The sequence below is a fragment of the Pogoniulus pusillus genome, chromosome Z (assembly GCF_015220805.1).
Source record: "Pogoniulus pusillus isolate bPogPus1 chromosome Z, bPogPus1.pri, whole genome shotgun sequence".
Taxonomy (NCBI): Eukaryota; Metazoa; Chordata; class Aves; order Piciformes; family Lybiidae; genus Pogoniulus; species Pogoniulus pusillus.
This window is the reverse complement of record NC_087309.1, coordinates 77,023,891-77,042,970: the sequence shown is the minus strand read 5'-3', so window position 1 is coordinate 77,042,970 and position 19,080 is coordinate 77,023,891. Positions and strand designations below refer to the sequence as shown.

The 19,080-nt window shown below is 45.7% G+C and overlaps 1 protein-coding gene across 1 annotated transcript in view; it reads right to left on the bottom strand.

Annotated features, from left to right (window-relative positions):
* The window catches only part of DAPK1 (death associated protein kinase 1), a 134,639-nt gene that overhangs the window by 59,651 nt on the left and 55,908 nt on the right, over positions 1-19,080 (bottom strand). The gene's annotated exons all lie outside the window — the stretch shown is intronic.

The window sequence follows — 19,080 nt, the reverse complement described above, 5'->3', positions numbered from 1 at the left end:
GACAGTAAGATGCATCTGTAATCAGGAAGGTCATTATATAGACAGGCTTCCTCAGCACTAGTCACTGTCTTCTCTTCTGGTGGCATTCCGAAGTCAGTGCCCTCTGGTCAGTTGACGATCACTTCCACAATACCTAGGCATTCAAGGCTCCCCATTCTAACTCTCTGTATTATCAGAGCCATCCACTTACTCCATGTGGCATGGCGTGGAGTTGAGCCTTTCCCTTTAAACATCCAAATCAGGAATGGAAGTCTTGGAGCTAAAAGGAGTGGTGATTCCATTCCAGCCATTTGAGAAGCAGGTTGAACTCACTCATAGGCAGCTAGAATTTCTTTTTCTGTGGGGGGTGTAGTTAGTCTCTGAGACTTTGCATGCCTTGCTCCAGAACTCGAGTAGATGGCCTTGCATTTCTCTGGGAGCTTTTTGCCGTAAGTTCCATCTAGGACTGTTCTCACTGGCTACAGTGTAGAGTATGTTCTTAATCTCTAGGCTGATTCAAACTGGTTCCAAGGCCATAGCATCATTTTATTTGGTCAAATGCCACCTGTTGTTCAGGTCCCTACTCAAAGTTATTTCTCTTTCTGATTATGTCGAAGATGGGCTTCATGATTTGACTGTACCAGGAATGTGCATCTTCCAGAAACCCACAAACCCCAGGAAGGATTGTGTCTCCTTGTTAGAGGGTTCCACCATAGTGGCTGCCTTATTCACCACATCCATAGGGATAAAGTGGCGGCCATCTTGCCATTGAACTCCCAGAAACTGGGCTTCTCTGGCAGGCCCTTTCACTTTGCTTCTCTTAATGGCAAAACCAGCATCCAACAGGACACTGAGGACTTTATCACCCTTCTTGAAGACCTTCTCTGCTGTCTCACCCCATAGAATGATGTCATTGATGAACTGAAGATGTTCAGGAGCTCCACCCTTCTCCAGTGTGGTCTGGTTCATGCTGTGGCAGATTGTAGGGCTGTGCTTCCACCCTTGAGGTAGTCTGTTCCAGTGATACCAGACACCTCTCCAGGTGAAAGCAAACTGAGGCCTACATTGGGCTACTGAAGGGTGAGTGAGTCTTGCTGATGACACTGGTTCTCCAGCTGGTGAATCAGTTGGTGTATGGGCAGCAGGGAGTCTCTGTTCACATGGTTATTGCCTGAGGTGTACTATGCAAGTAGCAATTGGCAATTTTCCATCCTGCACCTTGTGTGTGCCAATCACAGAAGGATCATCTGAAAGGCCAGGCATGATAGACAGCTGCTCTTTGTCTGCAGTCTCTACAGCTGCTATCCCCAAAGCCCACCTGTTCCCTTTTTGGTCCTTAAAATATCCATTTCACAGAAAGTCAATACCCAGGATGCAAGGTGCATCCGGACCAGTCACTATGGTGTGCTCTTCCACACATTCTTGGTGAGGCTTATCTCAGCCTGCAGCATAATCAACTCTTGTGATCCCCCTATAAGTCCTGAAATTATTATAGGTTCTGCCCCTCTGTGGCTTGAGGGTATCAGGGTGCATTGAGTACCTGTGTCCATCAAAGCTTGGTACTTCTTTGCTTCGAAAGTGCCAGGCCATTACACAAACACATCCCAACGTACTCTGTAATCCCTGTCCTCTGCCTGCCTGGAGGCAGGGCACCTCTAATGCTGAACATGGTTACCACATGAAGCACACAGACTTGACCTGCTGGCAGAACCATCCCTCAGGTGAGAGGGTTGCCTGCAGGACACTGGAGCAGCCCCTCTTTTGGAGGGGTTGCTCCCAGTGTTTGCACCTTGCAGCTCCCTTACTCTGGCCCATAGAGCTGAGGTGGGCTGGCCATGCCATCTGTCCACGTTCTCACCATGGTCACAGAGAGTTCTCCACAGTGAGCCCCAAGATGTCCCCTGACTGGCTTGGGCTGGTCTCCTATAGGGAAGAGGAGAATAGCGATGTCCTTCTTACAGTTGAAACATTTACCCATTCAGAAGGTGAAACATAAGTGTCCTCCCTCTTCTTCAGTTCAGAGACAGAGGCCTTAAGCTCATTCATGTCTCTAGTCAGGGTTTCCACAGCTGATATTAGAGCCTTTCTGGAGACACTATCTTCAAACTGCCTCAGATCATTAACAAATTCACAGATAGTTGGGAGACTGTTAAAGTCTCTGCCTAAAAGAAGTCACACAGTATCATCAGTATCATCATCAGTATCATCAGGGTTGGAAGAGACCTCACAGATCATCAAGTCCCACCCTTTACCACAGAGCTCAAGGCTAGACCATGGCACCAAGTGCCACATCCAATCTTGCCTTGAACAGCTCCAGGGACAGCGACTCCACCACCTCCCCGGGCAGCCCATTCCAGTGTCCAATCACTCTCTCAGTGAAGAACTTTCTCCTCACCTCCAGCCTAAATTTCCCTTGGCGCAGCTTGAGGCTGTGTCCTCTCGTTCTGGTGCTGGCCACCTGAGAGAAGAGAGCAACCTCCCCCTGGCCACAACCACCCCTCAGGTAGTTGTAGACAGCAATAAGGTCACCCCTGAGCCTCCTCTTCTCCAGGCTAAACAATCCCAGCTCACTCAGCCTCTCCTCGTAGGGCTTGTGCTCGAGGCCTCTCACCAGTCTCGTTGCCCTTCTCTGGACACGCTCAAGCATCTCAATGTCCCTCCTAAACTGGAGGGCCCAGAACTGAACACAGTACTCAAGGTGTGGTCTAACCAGTGCAGAGTACAGGGGCAGAATGACCTCCCTGCTCCTGCTGACCACACCATTCCTGATGCAGGCCAGGATGCCACTGGCTCTCTTGGCCACCTGGGCACACTGCTGGCTCATGTTCAGGCGGGTATCAATCAGCACCCCCAGATCCCTCTCTGTCTGGCTGCTCTCCAGCCACTCTGACCCCAGCCTGTATCTCTCCATGGGGTTGTTGTGGCCAAAGTGCAGCACCCTGCACTTGGAGCTATTGAACCCCATCCCATTGGACTCTGCCCATCTGTCCAGGCGGTCAAGGTCCCGCTGCAGAGCCCTTCTGCCCTCCAACTCAATCACATCTGCCCCCAGCTTAGTGTCATTTGCAAACTTGCTGATGACTGACTCCATGCCCTCATCCAGATCATCTGTGAAGATGTTAAAGAGGATGGGGCCCAGCACTGATCCCTGAGGGACACCACTAGTGACTGGCCAGTCCTCCCAGTGTGTGTGCATATGTGGAAGGGGTGCCTTGAGTCAACTTCTCTAACAGACCTTGTTTCATGCAGACATTGTCAGGGTCCAAAGGCAGTTAGACATTTCCATAGATTATTTCTTGTACAGTCATTTGCCATAAGTACATGATACCCTGTTCCATATTTTCCCATTTAAGAGGATGGAAGATCATGTCATCTTTTGAGGTGTATCAAGTGTCTTACAGCTGTGAGGAGTCGGGCCCAAAGTCTGTGTGTGCCATCTAGCCTCCCCAGCTCCTTATTGACACCCCTATCCCCTGATAAGGACCCCAACTGCTTAGCTTCTCTCTGGTCTAATTCCAGTGTCTCTGCGACTGCATCCCAGCAGCTCAAGATCCAGGCCAATACAGATGGGCCATTTGCCCTTGCATAATCCTGTCAGGTTTGCCTAATTTCCTTCTGAGGCATGCTTGTGATGCTGACTACCTTGGTATCAGATTCGTTTCTGTCTGATGCATTTTGCTGGGGTGCTGGTTCTAGCAGAGCTGCCTTCCATTGGAATCCGAGTCTGGGAGAGGTCTGTCTGTCTTCTGTAGCTTCTTCCTGTGAGTGGTGACAGGAGCCAGAGAGATTGAATGCACAGGAGCAGCTGGTTGGTCGGGAATGACTGTGGTCAGAACTACGTTCAGGATGAGAGTCGCCTCACTGCTGGCTGCCATGTCACTGCTCCTGTCTGGGGAGTCAGGTGGGGCTGCAGGTCTGCTACGAGCACCCCTATGAGCACGGCCGCACCAGCACCTGCTACCTCAGCAGTTACCAGGCAGTCCTGCCTCCCCCCTGCTTACTTCTTTGCCCAATGTCCTAATTATGGTGGCTACATGTGGCTGCCACGTGGTCCAAGCTAGCGTAGCGATAATTCCTCCCTGAATCACATTTAAACATAATGTAAAGTACCATTGGATTGGGGGAAGTACCATTTATCCCCCAAAATATCTGGACCTTGAATGTGCCAGCACACATTCTCATGGTTCCATGCATCAGATGCATTCCCAAACCCAGTAACTTTCCTAACAGAATCCAATAAATATACATACAATCACACAGGTAAGCCTTTAAAATAGTCAAAACACCATATCAATTACTATCCAAACTACGTGATACATTATGAATTTATATATCCTGCTCCAAAACAGACATCCAAAACCCTGAATTATTAAAACACTTAGAACATCAATTCTTAACTTCCAAATATTGTCTAAATTTAATTATTTTGTATCTAGCCCCACGCTGGGTGCCAAAATAATTGTCTTGGTTCCAGTTTAAATTTCCCAGAGATTCAAAATGTAGCTAAGAGAACCAATATAATAGGATGCCTTCCTCTTTCCGCCCCTTTGAAAGAAAGGACTTAGATGTAGAAAGGAAAAGGGTAAAACATACCCAAATGGTTTCGCTTTGATTTGGAAGTTAAAAGAAAAACATTAACAATAAATAAAAGTTATTTAAGGTAGGGGAGTTATAAAGAGGTATAAGGAAGAAAAAACAAGACACACAAATATATATACAAGCAGATTGATGGCAATGGATGGAGGTAGAATCAGGAAGGGTTTGTCCACCATGTGGAAGGATGGCCACTTGGTAAAGATGGGAACAGCAGGAACAAAGGGTGGTGCTAGCAGGCAAGCAGGTAGGGCAAGAGATAAAAAAAGAGAAACAGGCAGTTCCTCTGTTTTTATAGGGGGACTAGACAGGCAGTGGGAGTGGGCTAACCATCACACCTGGGGTCAAGTTCAGACTCACCCCCCAGGAAGGAGTCAGGAGGGCCTGGGGTCAGGCTCAGATCCATGCTCCCCCCACCCCCACTCCCAGAGGGTTAACCCTTTACAAACCCTTGCTACAGTCAGTGGGGGTGTCTTCAACTCGATCAGGTTGCCCAAAGGCTTGTTGAGCCACACTTTGAGTATATCCAGGGACAGAGCTTCAAATACCTCCTTGGACAACCTGATTCCAGCATTCCACTATAGCCAAGGCAAAGAGGTTGCTAACATCCAATCCAAATCTATTCTTAGAATCACAGAATCAGTCAGGGTTGGAAGGGACCACAAGGATCATTTAATTCTAACACCCCTGTTCTGCCCAGGGACACCCTGCCCTAGATCAGGCTGGTCAGAGCCTCATCCAGCCTGGCCTTAAACACCCCCAGGGATGGGGCTTCAACCACCTCCTTGGGCAACTCATTCCAGGCTCTCACCACTCTCATGGGGAAGAACTTCCTCCTCACATCCACTCTGAATCTCCCCACCTCCAGCTTTGCTCCATTCCCCCTAGTCCTGTCACTCCCTGACAGCCTAAGAAGTCCCTCTCCAGCTTTTTTGTAGGCCTCCTTCAGATACTGGAAGGCCGCAAGAAGGTCACCTCGGAGCCTCTTCTTCTCCAGACTGAACAGCCCCAACTCTTTCAGTCTGTCATAGCAGAGGTGCTCCAGCCCTCTGATCATCCTCATGGCCCTTCTCTGGACACACTCCAGCATCTCCACACCCCTGCTGTCACAGGAGCTCCAGAACTGGATGCAGTACTCCAAGTGGGGTCTCACCAGAGTGGAGTAGAGGGGGAGAATCATCACCTCCCTCGACCTGCTGGCCACACTTCTGATGTAGCCCAGGATCTGGTTGGCTTTCTGGGCTGCAAGTGCACACTGCTGGCTCCTGTTGAGCTTCTCATCCACCAGCACTCCAAAGCCCTTCTTCTCAGGGTTGCTCTCCAGCCAGTCGCTGCCCAGCCTGGATTTGTGCCTTGCACTTGGTCTTGTTGAACCTCACGAGGTTGGCTTGTGCCCACCGCTTCAGCGTGTCCAGGTCCCTCTGGATGACACCCCTTTCCTCCAGTGTGTCTGCTACACCACACAGTTTGGTGTCATCAGCAAACTTGCTGAGGGTGCATTCAATGCTTCTGTCCATGGCACTAACAAAGATGTTGAACAAGATTGGTCCCAGGATTGATGCCCAAGGGACTCCACTTGTCACTGGCCTCCACTTGGAAGTGGGCCCATTGACAGTCACTCTTTGGGTGTGGCCATCACGCCAGTTCTTTATCCATCTATTGGTCTCTCCTTTGAAACTCCTCATCCTATCACTGCTGGCCTTTGCAAACAGTTTCCATTCTTCCTGTAGGCCTCCTTCAGGTGCAGGAAGGTTGCTATGAGATCTTCCCAGAGCCTCCTCTTTTCCAGGCTGAACAATTCCAGCTCCCTCAGCCTGTCATTGTAGCAGAAGTTCTCCAACCCACTTATTATTTCTGTGGCACTCCTCTGGATCTGCTCCATCAGGTACACGTTCTCCCTGTATTGAGGGCGGCAGACTTGCATGCAATACTCCAGAGAAGAGTAAAGTGGCAGAATCACCTCTCTGGAACTGCTGGCAATGCTTCTTTTGATGCAGCCCAGGATGTGATTGTCTGCAAGTGCACACTGTCTGCTCACGTCCAGCTTCTCATCCATCTGCACTCCCAAGTCCTTTTCCTCATCTCCTAATCTGTATTGATAGTGAAGATTGTTCCAACTCAGGTGCAGGACTTTGCACTTGCTCTATTTGAATCCCATGAAGTTCACCTGGGCCCACCCTTCTAGCTCGTCCAGGTCTCTCTGGATGACATCCTGTCCCTCTGGCATATTGACAGCACCACTCAGCTTGGTGTCATCTGCAAGCTTGCTGATGGTGTGTGCTAGTTTGAAGCAAGCTGGAATGTTTTGGTAGAAGAACTAGATAACGGGTAGTGAAATGAAAACAATTGATGTCAACTTCTCTCACAGTCACGCTGAGAACTCTGGGAAGAAGAAGAAAACATTCTCCATTTTGTCTCTCACTCTTGCTTTTGCCTTGGACCTGGTCACATCTCATTAACCCTGCTCCTACTAACCTTGCTCCCTAACCTCTTGGCTGCACCTCTTTTCTTCCTGAGGACTGGGGTAAGGTTGAGAGGGCCGGGGGGAGGTGTTGGGGTGGTTTGAAAGCCCCTCCCTGGGACTCAGGTTTCTGGGAGGGGAGTTGTGCTTCTGTATTGTTTATCCTTTGTATATTTCTGTATATAATTGTATATAAGTGTATATATTGTAAATAGCTGCTTGTAAATTCTGCTAGCTGTAAATAAATTGCTTCATCTATATTCCCAGGGTCCGTCTGAGTTAGCTGGGGCAAATACAAAGTGTGGGAGGGGCGGGGTAACCCCCAAACCATCACATTTTTTATTGGCTTTCCCAACGTCGGGCTAGATAGATTTGAGTGATTGGAAATTAGCTTTGGGAATTAAGATGAAGCTAATCAAGCAGCTATTGTATTTGGTTGGTGCATTGCTCTGGTCTGGTTTTGTTTTCTTGACATTTAATTGGATAAAAGCTCAAATTGTTGCTTATTTTATTGATCTGGCTTATAATAAGGCTAAAGCTAAGGTTTCAGATATGTTCTGGAGCTGGGGTGATTTTATTCTTGGTTATGCTGGTTTTAATATCTCTAAGAATATTACCAAGGACATTACAGGAGCTCTGGTTAATAATATGACAATCAATGGAAATTCTGCTTTAAATATGGCTCTAATGAGAGTTATTCAGCCTAAGACAGGAATTCCAACTGTTTGTATAGGCATATGCTCATGTAAAACTGTTTTTCTTCTCACAGTTTTTAATATTTGCCTCATGATTTTAATATTCATATTAATTCTGGTATTATTTGTGAAAAATTCAAAACCAGCTTCTGTAAGAACTAGGAAAACTTCTGTGTCTCAGAAGCAGTCTCTTTCACAGCAAAACAAGGGAACACAGTTATCGGCTTCCCCCTTGCCAGCCTCTGCCCCTCCTTCTCCAAGTGCTGGGAACACAGCCAATGTTCCCGCCACTAACATAAACAATGATAACAAAAACAAAAAACAATGGGCAGAGTTTAGCAGGAGCCCCAGGAGCACAGGCAGGTACCCAAAATCAGAATGTTCCTAGCAACAATCAAAACACGTCAGGATTGGCAGGCATCCCAGGAGGACAGGCAAATAATTCCACTAATGTTAATACTACTACTAGTGCTAGTAATGCTAGCCCAATCAGTCCAAATCCTAATGACACCAGCTCAGCCAATTCGAACTCCCAGCCAGCAGACCAGAACCAAAATCCTCCTGTTAAAAGCAAGGCAGATTTGAACTCACAGACCTCCAATAATTCAAATCCTCCAAGTCAGACCCCTAATGATTCAAACCCTCCAAGTCAGACTCCTAATGATTCAAATCCTCCAGCAGACACGTCCAAGTCTGTTGCTGCTCAAGCCCTTCTGGCACCTGCTAAGGCAAAAGCTAAGACAAAGAGTGGTTCGCAGGAGGATGTAAGACAGGGGACCTCTAGTGATCAGCAAGGAGAAGAGGAGGAGGAGGTAGTTAGTCTGCGAGACCTTGTAGATGTGCTGAGACAACAATACTCAAGTGAGAGGAGTGCTGTGAGGGTAGCTGCTAAGAGAGAGGATGGTTCCAATGAGTTTAGGAGTGCTATGAGGAAGATTCTGTTAGGCCAGGTACCACCAGATCAACAACAGGAAGAGGAGGAGGAAGATGACATCCAAGGCTCCAAGAATCCACTCAGAGAGGTCAGGGAAGTTAGGAAGGAATACACAAGGGAATCAGGTGAGCCAATCTTAAGCTGGCTAGTGAGATGCCGTGGCATTGGTGCTAATGCCCTGCAGGTAGGAGACAAGTCTGCCAAGCAGCTGGGACCACTCACTAAGGAGAGTGGAGTGGACAAACACCTAGCAAGTCCTCTTAGTAGGGTTAGCTTGTGGACACGCCTTCTGTTGGCTCTGGCTATGAGATATCCTTCCCGAGATGATTTGCCATGGGCTGCCAAGAAGTGGAACACCGTTGAGCAGGGAATTAAGCTTCTGAAGGAGTTTGCTGTGAAGGAAGTGCTTTATGGAGATCATGGTACTCATGAGCCTGACGATATTCCTTTGGGAACAGGTCTCATGAAGAAGCTGATTAAGCTTGCTCCTTCATCCTATGATAACATCTTGGCCAGCAAGTTTCTAGCCAGGAGTGATAATGGAAGATCTTTCACTGTTGGTGAATTCACTGATCAGCTCAGGCAGACTGAGGACAGCTTGTCCCATTCTGGTACAATCTGTGCCATAAAGACTATGACTACAGAGATTAAGAATACCATGAAAGAACTGAAGGAGGACCTTACAACCTCAATTTCCAATCTGGCAAAGGATACCGTTCCTGCATCATCTGAATGGGTGCATGTTTCTGCAATCAGGAACAGACACCCACCTCCTGCAAGGCAATTCCAGCCCAGGAGGAGACAAATTCCACCCAGACAGCAGCAATCACATGTGTCACTGTGGATACTTCTGCGTGACACATACGGTGAGAACATGAACAAGTGGGATGGTAAACCTACTTCAGCTCTTTCAAAGAGAGTCAGGGAACTGCAGAGTGGCAGAAACAGAGGCAATAATGCCAGGAAAGTAGCTGTCACTTCTTCAGCTCCTGAGAGCAACAGCAATTGTTCCAACAGTTGCAATTCCTCTCACAGCAACACCAATCATTGTGTGCACCCTACTTGCCATGTTCAGCATTAGGGGTGCCCTGCCTCCAGCCAGGAGGAGGAAAGGGATAGTGGAGAGAACTGAATCTATTGGAATGTATTCATTAGGTGGCCTGGCAGTTCAAGAGTTCGGAAATACAGGGCTTTAGTTGACACAGGTGCTCAGTGTACTTTATTGCCATCAAATTGTAAAGGGACAGAGTCCATATCTATTTTTGGAATCACTGGTGGATCTCAAGAGTTAACTAAGGTACAGGCTGAGATCAGTTTAACTGGTAAAGAGTGGAAGACACATACTATTGTAACTGGTCCTGATGCACCTTGCATTTTGGGAATTGACTTTTTGAGACAAGGTTGTTTCAAAGATCCTAAGGGTCACAAATGGGCTTTTGGAATAGCATCTGTAGAGATTGAGGATGATAAATTGAAATTGTCTATTAGACCTGAACTTTCTGATGAATCTGCAGTTGTGGGACATCATGACATAGAGGACCCGAAAGTGCCAATTGCAACTCAAACTGTTCATCATAGGCAGTACAGAACTAACCGTGACTCTTTGTTGCCCATTCATCAGCTGATTCATCAACTGGAGAGTCAGGCTGTCATCGAGAAAGCTCATTCACCTTTCAACAGTCCCATCTGGCCTGTGCGCAAACCTATGGGCGACTGGAGACTGACAGTTGACTTTCGTGCCCTCAACGAGGTGACGCCACCCATGAGTACAGCTGTGCCGGACATGCTGGAACTCCAGTACGAGCTGGAATCAAAGGAGGCTAAATGGTATGCAACCATAGACATTGCTAATGCTTTCTTCTCTATTCCCATAGCAAAGGAGTGCAGGCCTCAGTTTGCATTCACCTGGAGAGGAATCCAGTACCAGTTCAATCGTTTGCCTCAGGGGTGGAAACACAGCTCAACCATCTGTCACTCAGTCATCCACAATGCACTGGAGAAAGGTAAAGCACCAGAGCACATCCAGTACATCGACGACATCATTGTGTGGGGCCAAACTGCTGAGGAAGTCTTCGAGAAAGGTAACAAAATCATTGACATTCTGTTGCAAGCAGGTTTTGCCATTAAGAGAGACAAGATCAAAGGACCTGCCAGAGAAATTCAGTTTCTGGGAGTGCGGTGGCAGGATGGTCGCCGTTACATTCCTCAGGATGTGATCAACAAAGTCTCTACCATGGCAGTTCCCACCAGTAAGAAGGACACACTTTCTTTCCTTGGTGTGGTGGGATTTTGGAGACTACACATTCCTGGTTTCAGTCAGATTGTCAAACCTCTGCATGATGTGACTCGTAAGAGAAACAATTTCGAGTGGGGACCTGAACAACAAGCAGCCTTTGATCAAATTAAACAAGAAGTAGTCCATGCAGTGGGCTTGGGACCTGTGAGATTTGGTCTGGACATTAAAAACATTCTGTACACGGCTGCCAGTAACAATGGTCCAACTTGGAGTCTTTGGCAGAGAGCTCCAAATGAGACACGTGGTCGTCCACTTGGTTTCTGGGGACGTTGTTACAGAGGTTCAGAGACAAATTACACTGCAACTGAGAAAGAGATTCTAGCAGCCTATGAGGGAGTGAAAGCAGCTTCTGAAGTGATTGGAACTGAGTCACAATTGCTTTTAGCTCCTAGACTGCCAGTTCTTAATTGGATGTTCAAGGGCAAAGGTTCATCACCACATCATGCCACAGATACAACTTGGTCTAAATGGATGGCTTTGATAACCCAACGAGCACAAATGGGTAATCTTGACCGACCTGGTCTGGTGGAGGTGATCAACAACTGGCCGGAAGGCACTGACTGTTCCAAACCTCCAGAGGAGAAAATAACTTGTGCTGAGGAAGCTCCTCCCTGTGGTGATGTCTCTGATCAGGAAAATAACTATGCTTTGTTCACAGATGGTTCCTGTCGTCTTGTTGGGAACAAGCGAATATGGAAGTCAGCGGTTTGGAGTCCAACAGGAGAGTTACCAAAACGAAAGATGGAGAAGGAGAATCCAGTCAGTTTGCTGAGGTAAAAGCTGTTCAACTTGCTCTTGATGTGGCTGAACGTGAAAATTGGCCTATCCTTTACCTCTACACCGACTCGTGGATGGTAGCCAATGCTCTGTGGGGTTGGCTAAAGGACTGGAAGAAGAATGGTTGGCAGAGGAAAGGAAAGCCTATTTGGTGTGCTGATCTGTGGCAGGACATTGATGCACGGCTGGAGAAAATTCCAGTGAAGGTGAGGCACGTAGACGCACACATGCCCAAGAGCAGAGCAACTGAGGAACATCAACACAACCAGAAGGCAGACCAAGCTGCTAAGATTGCTCAAGTTGATACCAACTCTGAACTTGACCTTGACCTTGATTGGAAACACCGAGGTGAGTTGTTCTTAGCTCGGTGGGCTCATGACTCATCTGGACATCAAGGCAGAGATGGAACATACCGATGGGCTCGTGATAGGTCAATTGACTTGTCCATGGACGCTATCACCCAAGTCATCTATGACTGTGACATTTGTGCTGCTATTAAGCAGGCTAAGAGAATCAAGCCCTTATGGTATGGTGATAGATGGTCAAAGTACAAGTATGGTGAAGCCTGGCAGATTGACTACATCACTTTACCTCGATCTCGTTCTGGCAAGCAGTATGTGCTGACGATGGTAGAGGCCAGCACCAGATGGTTGGAAACCTATCCAGTTCCACATGCTACTGCACGTAACACCATTGTTGGTTTGGAGAGACAGATCTTGTGGAGACATGGAACTCCAGAGAGAATAGAGTCAGACAATGGTACTCATTTCAAGAACAATCTTGTGAAAAACTGGGCCAAAGAGCATGGTATTGAATGGATCTACCACATACCCTACTATGCACCAGCTTCAGGGAAGATTGAATGCTACAATGGTTTGCTGAAAACCACCCTAAAAGCCATGGGGGGTGGAACTCTGAAAAACTGGGACAAACATTTAGCAGAAGCTACCTGGTTGGTAAATAGTAGAGGTTCAGTAAAAAGAGCAGGAGCTGCACAATCAGATTTGGTCCAAACAGTAGACGGTGATAAAGTTCCTGTTGTACGTGAGAAGAATCTGTTAGGGAAAACTGTTTGGGTATTTTCTCCTTCGGGCAAAGGGAAACCTGTCCGAGGGGTGGTTTCTGCTGAAGGTCCTGGTCATACATACTGGGTAATGCAGGAGAATGGTGAAATCCAGTGTATTCCACAGACAAATTTAACCTTAGCTGAGAGAGTTTAAATTCAAGCTGTTAGGAGTTTTCTATTCTAGGTAACATCAGCGCCCAACACTGAGAGAGTCTGCGATAGAATCTACAGTACGTGAGCACGAACCCAACGTCACCTGGGAGTCCCTGTTCTGAGCTTTTGAATCACCTACATCTGATTGAAGTGTGAACTGAACTTGTATATATTGTTTTAGTGTAAATATTGGTTTAGATTAGATTGGATAATTCTCAGCGATACTCTGAGCGAAGTAGACAGGGGTGGATTGTGCTAGTTTGAAGCAAGCTAGAATGTTTTGGTAGAAGAACTAGATAACGGGTAGTGAAATGAAAACAATTGATGTCAACTTCTCTCACAGTCACGCTGAGAACTCTGGGAAGAAGAAGAAAACATTCTCCATTTTGTCTCTCACTCTTGCTTTTGCCTTGGACCTGGTCACATCTCATTAACCCTGCTCCCACTAACCTTGCTCCCTAACCTCTTGGCTGCACCTCTTTTCTTCCTGAGAACTGGGGTAAGGTTGAGAGGGCTGGGGGGAGGTGTTGGGGTGGTTTGAAAGCCCCTCCCTGGGACTCAGGTTTCTGGGAGGGGAGTTGTGCTTCTGTATTGTTTATCCTTTGTATATTTCTGTATATAATTGTATATAAGTGTATATATTGTAAATAGCTGCTTGTAAATTCTGCTAGCTGTAAATAAATTGCTTCATCTATATTCCCAGGGTCCGTCTGAGTTAGCTGGGGCAAATTCAAAAGTGTGGGAGGGGCGGGGTAACCCCCAAACCATCACATGGTGCATTCAAACCCTCTGTCTATAGCGTTAGTAAAAATACTAAACAGTACAGACAAGTAACACTTGTTACTGCTCTCCATCTAGACTTCAAGCCACTGAGCACTACTGTCTGGATATAGCCATCCAGTCAATTCCTTATCCGCTCAACAGTTCACCCATCAAATCTGTGTTTGTATCTCTCCAACTTAGCTAGTAGGACACTGTGGAAAATTGTGTCAAAGGCTTTGCAGATGTCCAGTCTTATCTACAATTCAATGAGCAAATCACAATATCATCAGAACTTTTACTCATGGATCTTTTTTCTGTTTTGGTTACTTTTATAGCAACTCCCTTTGAGACATTAGGATACACAGGTTAAATTTTAAAAGAAATATACAGGAACTAACTTCTAAAAAGAGCATAAAACCTAGTATTTAGTATGACAGAAGGAAAAAATAAAGATATTTGTCAAGGTTTGAGGTTGGTCTGGCCATTACATGAACATCAGATGCTCCTTATTAATTCTTTTTCTCCTTCAATATATATGTAAGAAAGGGGAAACCTAGGGGTTGGGAAAAAAACTTAAAAACTAAGGAAACAGTAATTAATAATAAGAAAAATATAATAAAATTAACACAACAAAGCCTATACATATATACAAACCCACTATGAAGTCCAAAAATGGTCATGCCATCACTAATGCTGCAGTACAGGCAGTGGGTTAAGTCCCCAGCTGAACTCACAGATTGGGATCAATGACAAAAGAATGGACAGAACCCTTCTTGGGCACCAGCCACTAAAGAAGAGAGATTTAACTCTTGTGATCCTTCATAATGAGTATGACTTTTATGGGATGGAATGCCTTGTCGGTCACTTTTTAGGTCACCTGTCTTGTCTGCTCCTTCTTGCAAGTGTTATTTTTTTACTTACATTTATGGCACAGAAGACTAAGCAGGGACCTTGGTTTCGACAGCAGCAAGTACAAGCAAGAGCCTTTCTGCATCCTGTACTCAACATTGGTCAAGCCACATCTTGAGTACTATGTCCAGTTCTGGGCTCCACAATTCAAGAGAGGTGTTGAGATACTGGTCATGTCCAGAGAAAGGTGACGAAGTTGGTGAAAGGCCTGGAACACAAACCCTATGAAGAGAGGCTTAGGGAGCTGGGGTTGTCTAGTCTGGAGAAGAAGTGGCTCAGGGGTGACCATTTTGCTGTCAACAACAATCTGAAGGGAGATTGTAGCCAGGAGGGAGTTGGTCTCTTCTCCCAGCCAACCAGCAATAGAACAAGTCTCGAGTTGTGCCAGAGGAGGTATAGGCTGGATGTTAGGAGGAAGTTCTTGCCAGAGAGAGTGATTTGCTATTGGAATGGGCTGCCCAGAGAGGCGACGGAGTTGCAGTCCCTGGAGGTGTTCAAAATAAGAATGGATGAAGCACTTAATGCCATGGTCTAGATGACTGGATAGGCCTGGGTGATAAGTTGGACTTGATAATCTTGGAGGTCTGTTCCAACCTGATTGATTCTATGATCCTAATTCTTACAAACACCAAGTGTTCCCACTTCCAGAAGCAGACAGTGTCTGCAAAAATACACCATTAGCTTCAGAAAGTAAAGCCACTTTACAGCAGCTTAACTGAAAGGTAAAATCACAGAAATGAGAACTTGTTCTGTTTTAGTTCAAACCAGGACACTATTATGGTTTTAATTTAGATAAGGAAGAGACAGTGACTTGCAGTTCATATGTAATATGCATAGCATGCCTTATAGGACAAAAAAAAGAGTCCTGAGAGTGAGAATACAAAGGTTATTTCCAAAACGAGGACACACTTGTCACCAAGATCTAGACATAGGAGAATATGCCTGATTTTTCTAAATATACCAAATTGGTGTAACAAAGTACATTTACTGAAGGATAACCACGCTTGTGTGTGACTGATCAATCTTTCAAGGAAGCATATGAACTTAAAAGTTTCAGAAATTTAATGTTTTATAACATTGGGATAGGTCACTTTCCTGACTAAAGTTAGTTGAGAGAAAAAAACTACAAGCATCTATGTGGATAAAGATTTTGATATGCAATTCTGTTGCATCCAAAGTTGTGAACACCTTGCCACTGAAATAATTAATTAACTGCCCACATATGGGCAGTTAGTTACGGCAGAACTGGCTAAAGACCGGGCCCAGAAAGTGGTGGTGAATGTTGAAACACCCAATTGGCAGCCAGTCACTAGTGGTGTTCCCCAAGGATCAGTGCTGGGCCCAGTCCTGTTCAATATCTTTACTGATGAACTGGACAAGGGGACTGAGTCCAGCATCGGTAAGTTGCAGATAACACCAAGCTTAAAAGCAGGTGTGGATATGCTGGAGGATAGGAGAGCCCTGCAGAGGGACCCTGACAGGCTGGATGGGTGGGCAGAGGCCAATGGGATGAGATTTAACAAGGCCAAGTGCAGGGTTCTACACTTTGGCCAGAACAACCCCCAAGCAGTGCTACAGGCTGGGGACAGAGTGGCTGGAGAGCAGCCAGGCAGAAAGGGACCTGGGGGTACTGGTAGATACAGTAGGCTAACTGTGAGCCAGCAGTGTGCCCAGGGGGCCAGGAGAGCCAATGGCATCCTGGCCTGCATCAGGAACAGTGTGGCCAGTAGGACAAGGGAGGTTATTCTGTCCCTGTACTCAGCACTGGTCAGGCCACACCTTGAGTACTGTGTCCAGTGCTGGGCTCCTCAATTCAAGTGAGATGTTGAGATACTGGAACATGTCCATAGAATAGCGATGAAGCTGGTGAGGGGCCTGGAACACAAACCCTATGAGAAGTGGCTGAGTGAACTGGGGTTGTTTAACCTGGAGAAGAAGAGGTTCAGGTATGACCTCACTGCTGTCTACAACTATCTGAAGGGAGGTTGTAGCCAGGTGGGGGTTGCGCTCTTCTCCCAGGCAACCAGCAACAGAACAAGAGGACACAGTCTCAAGTTGTGCCAGGGTAGGTATAAACCGGATGTTAGGAGGAAGTTCCTCACAGAGAGAGTGATTTGCCATTGAAATGGGTTAAAGAAAAGCCTGGATGAGGCACTTAGTGCCATGGTCTAGTTGACTGGATAGGGCTTGGTGCTAGGTTGGACTAGATGATCTTGGAGGTCTCTTCCAACCTGGTTGATTCTATGATATTTCTGCATACAAATCACCACCTTGAGTTCTTTGCCAGTCAATGTAGTATTTGCTGTGAATGAATGAAATTAAAACTTCAACAGTCAGTTGCTCATCCTTGAGAAGCAGCTGACTAATAACGCACCGCTTAGGAAAAAAAGAAAATGGAAATTTTTAGCAGAAAAATGTTTAGGAAACAGCATGCAATACCAGAATCTTATTGCTGAACCAGGTGGTAAAAATCAGTAGTGAACAGGCAACAGATGCTGTTGCCTTCTGACTGTGCAAATGAACACCTAACAGCCACTAAAAAAGCAGCCACAGTGGTTTGATGTCTGTGAGCTACAGCTTCTACCAAGCATAGAAACCAGAGACACTTTTCCTCACTGCTGCTCACGTTACTGGACTTACTAATACAAAATCAGTGTTTCCTCTAAGTCTTTGATTTGTTACAAATTTTTCATACATATCTGGAATGTTGATTTTTAGCTTCTCTAAATTCTTAAAAAAATAAGTTACACAAGATCTTATCTGTATGTGTGTGCTAGTTTGAAGCAAGCTGGAATGTTTTGGTAACAGAACTAGATAACGGGCAGTGAAATGAAAAACAATTGTGTCTACTTCTCTCACAGTCACGCTGAGAACTCTGGGAAGAAGAAGAAAACATTCTCCATTTTGTTTCTCACTCTTGCTTTTGCCTTGGACCGGGTCACATCTCATTAACCCTGCTCCTACTAACCTTGCTCCCTAACCTCTTGGCTGCACCTCTTTTCTTCCTGAGAACTGGGGTAAGGTTGAGAGGGACGGGGGGAGGTGTTGGGGTGGTTTGAGAGCCCCTCCTGGGAACTTAGGTTTCTGGGAGGGGAGTTGTGCTTTTGTATTGTTTATCCTTTGTATATTTCTGTATATAACTGTATATAACTGTATATATTGTAAATAGCTGCTTGTAAATTCTGCTAGCTGTAAATAAATTGCTTCATCTATATTCCCAGGGTCCGTCTGAGTTAGCTGGGGCAAATTCAAAAGTGTGGGGGGGCGGGGTAACCCCCAAACCATCACAATGTGGTATACTCTCTCATCTTGTAGTCATAAAGGAAGACAAACCCCAGGAAAAATGCTGTGTTGTACTTAGAAAGGAAAATGGCCACTGTGAATGTATTCCGAGGACAGCAAAACCACGTTACTTAATGAGCTTTTCACTTAATTTTTGTTTGTTTGAAATTGTTCTGTAAGAACAAAGAATGTAGGGGAAGTAGGTCTCTAGGAAAAATGAGATTAAAACCTTAAGAGAAAAAAGCAATATATTTAAGTGTCTAAGCATGCAATCAAAATCACAATATTTTGCTGCTTCCACAGTTTTATATAGTGTCACGGTAATTTTGAGAGTTACAGAAGTTTACAGAAATTTTATATTCAGTTTGGAATTGGATTAGCAATGTGCCATCTTTGTCCTCCTTGACCCTCAAACTAAAGAAATACATTTCCTATGTGATATTCCAAAGAGCACTGGTTCAATTTAAAAGACTCACACAGAAGATTGCAAAAGTGAAAAAAATAAAGTCTTCAGTTGAAACTACGTGAGACTGGTCAACCAGGCAAAAACAATGAACTTAACTGCAATGCAAACAGTTTGCTGAGCTTCATGCTATCAAGCTAATGAAATACACATTGTTGAAGGCAATACCTGCTTCCATTCAGTGGATGTTACTGCGTACACACAGACAGCAATCTTGCTGCCAAAAGAACTCCCATTCCACGGAGAAAGGGCAAGGAGGCAGAACAGTCCCATTCCTCCTGCCACTGTCCATGATTATGGGGTGTTCCTTAGAGCTTTCAAGTCCAGACACTGGCCTGATTTTATCTGGACCAATTACAGAGCAGAAAGAAAGTACCACAGGAGCAGCAATTCAGCGACAGTACTGCTACAGATAAAAAGAATGGGAGAGCTACTATCATGGCACACACTATGCTGTGTATTCATGACATATTTAAAGATCTCTAAAAAGAACTTAAGAGTAGTAGATATTCTGAAGGGAATGTAAGGAATGTAGATCTACTCACAGAGTGTTACTTAAACATTTAAAGTATCCAAAATTGGCAACCTAATGTAAGTGTGTCCTTCTGGAACTAGAAAGTGAGTCCAGACTACAAGTATTAAAGTAAACCACCACATGCTGGACTGGAAGTGTAAAAGTATGTTCTAACATAGTAAAGCAGTATCATGCA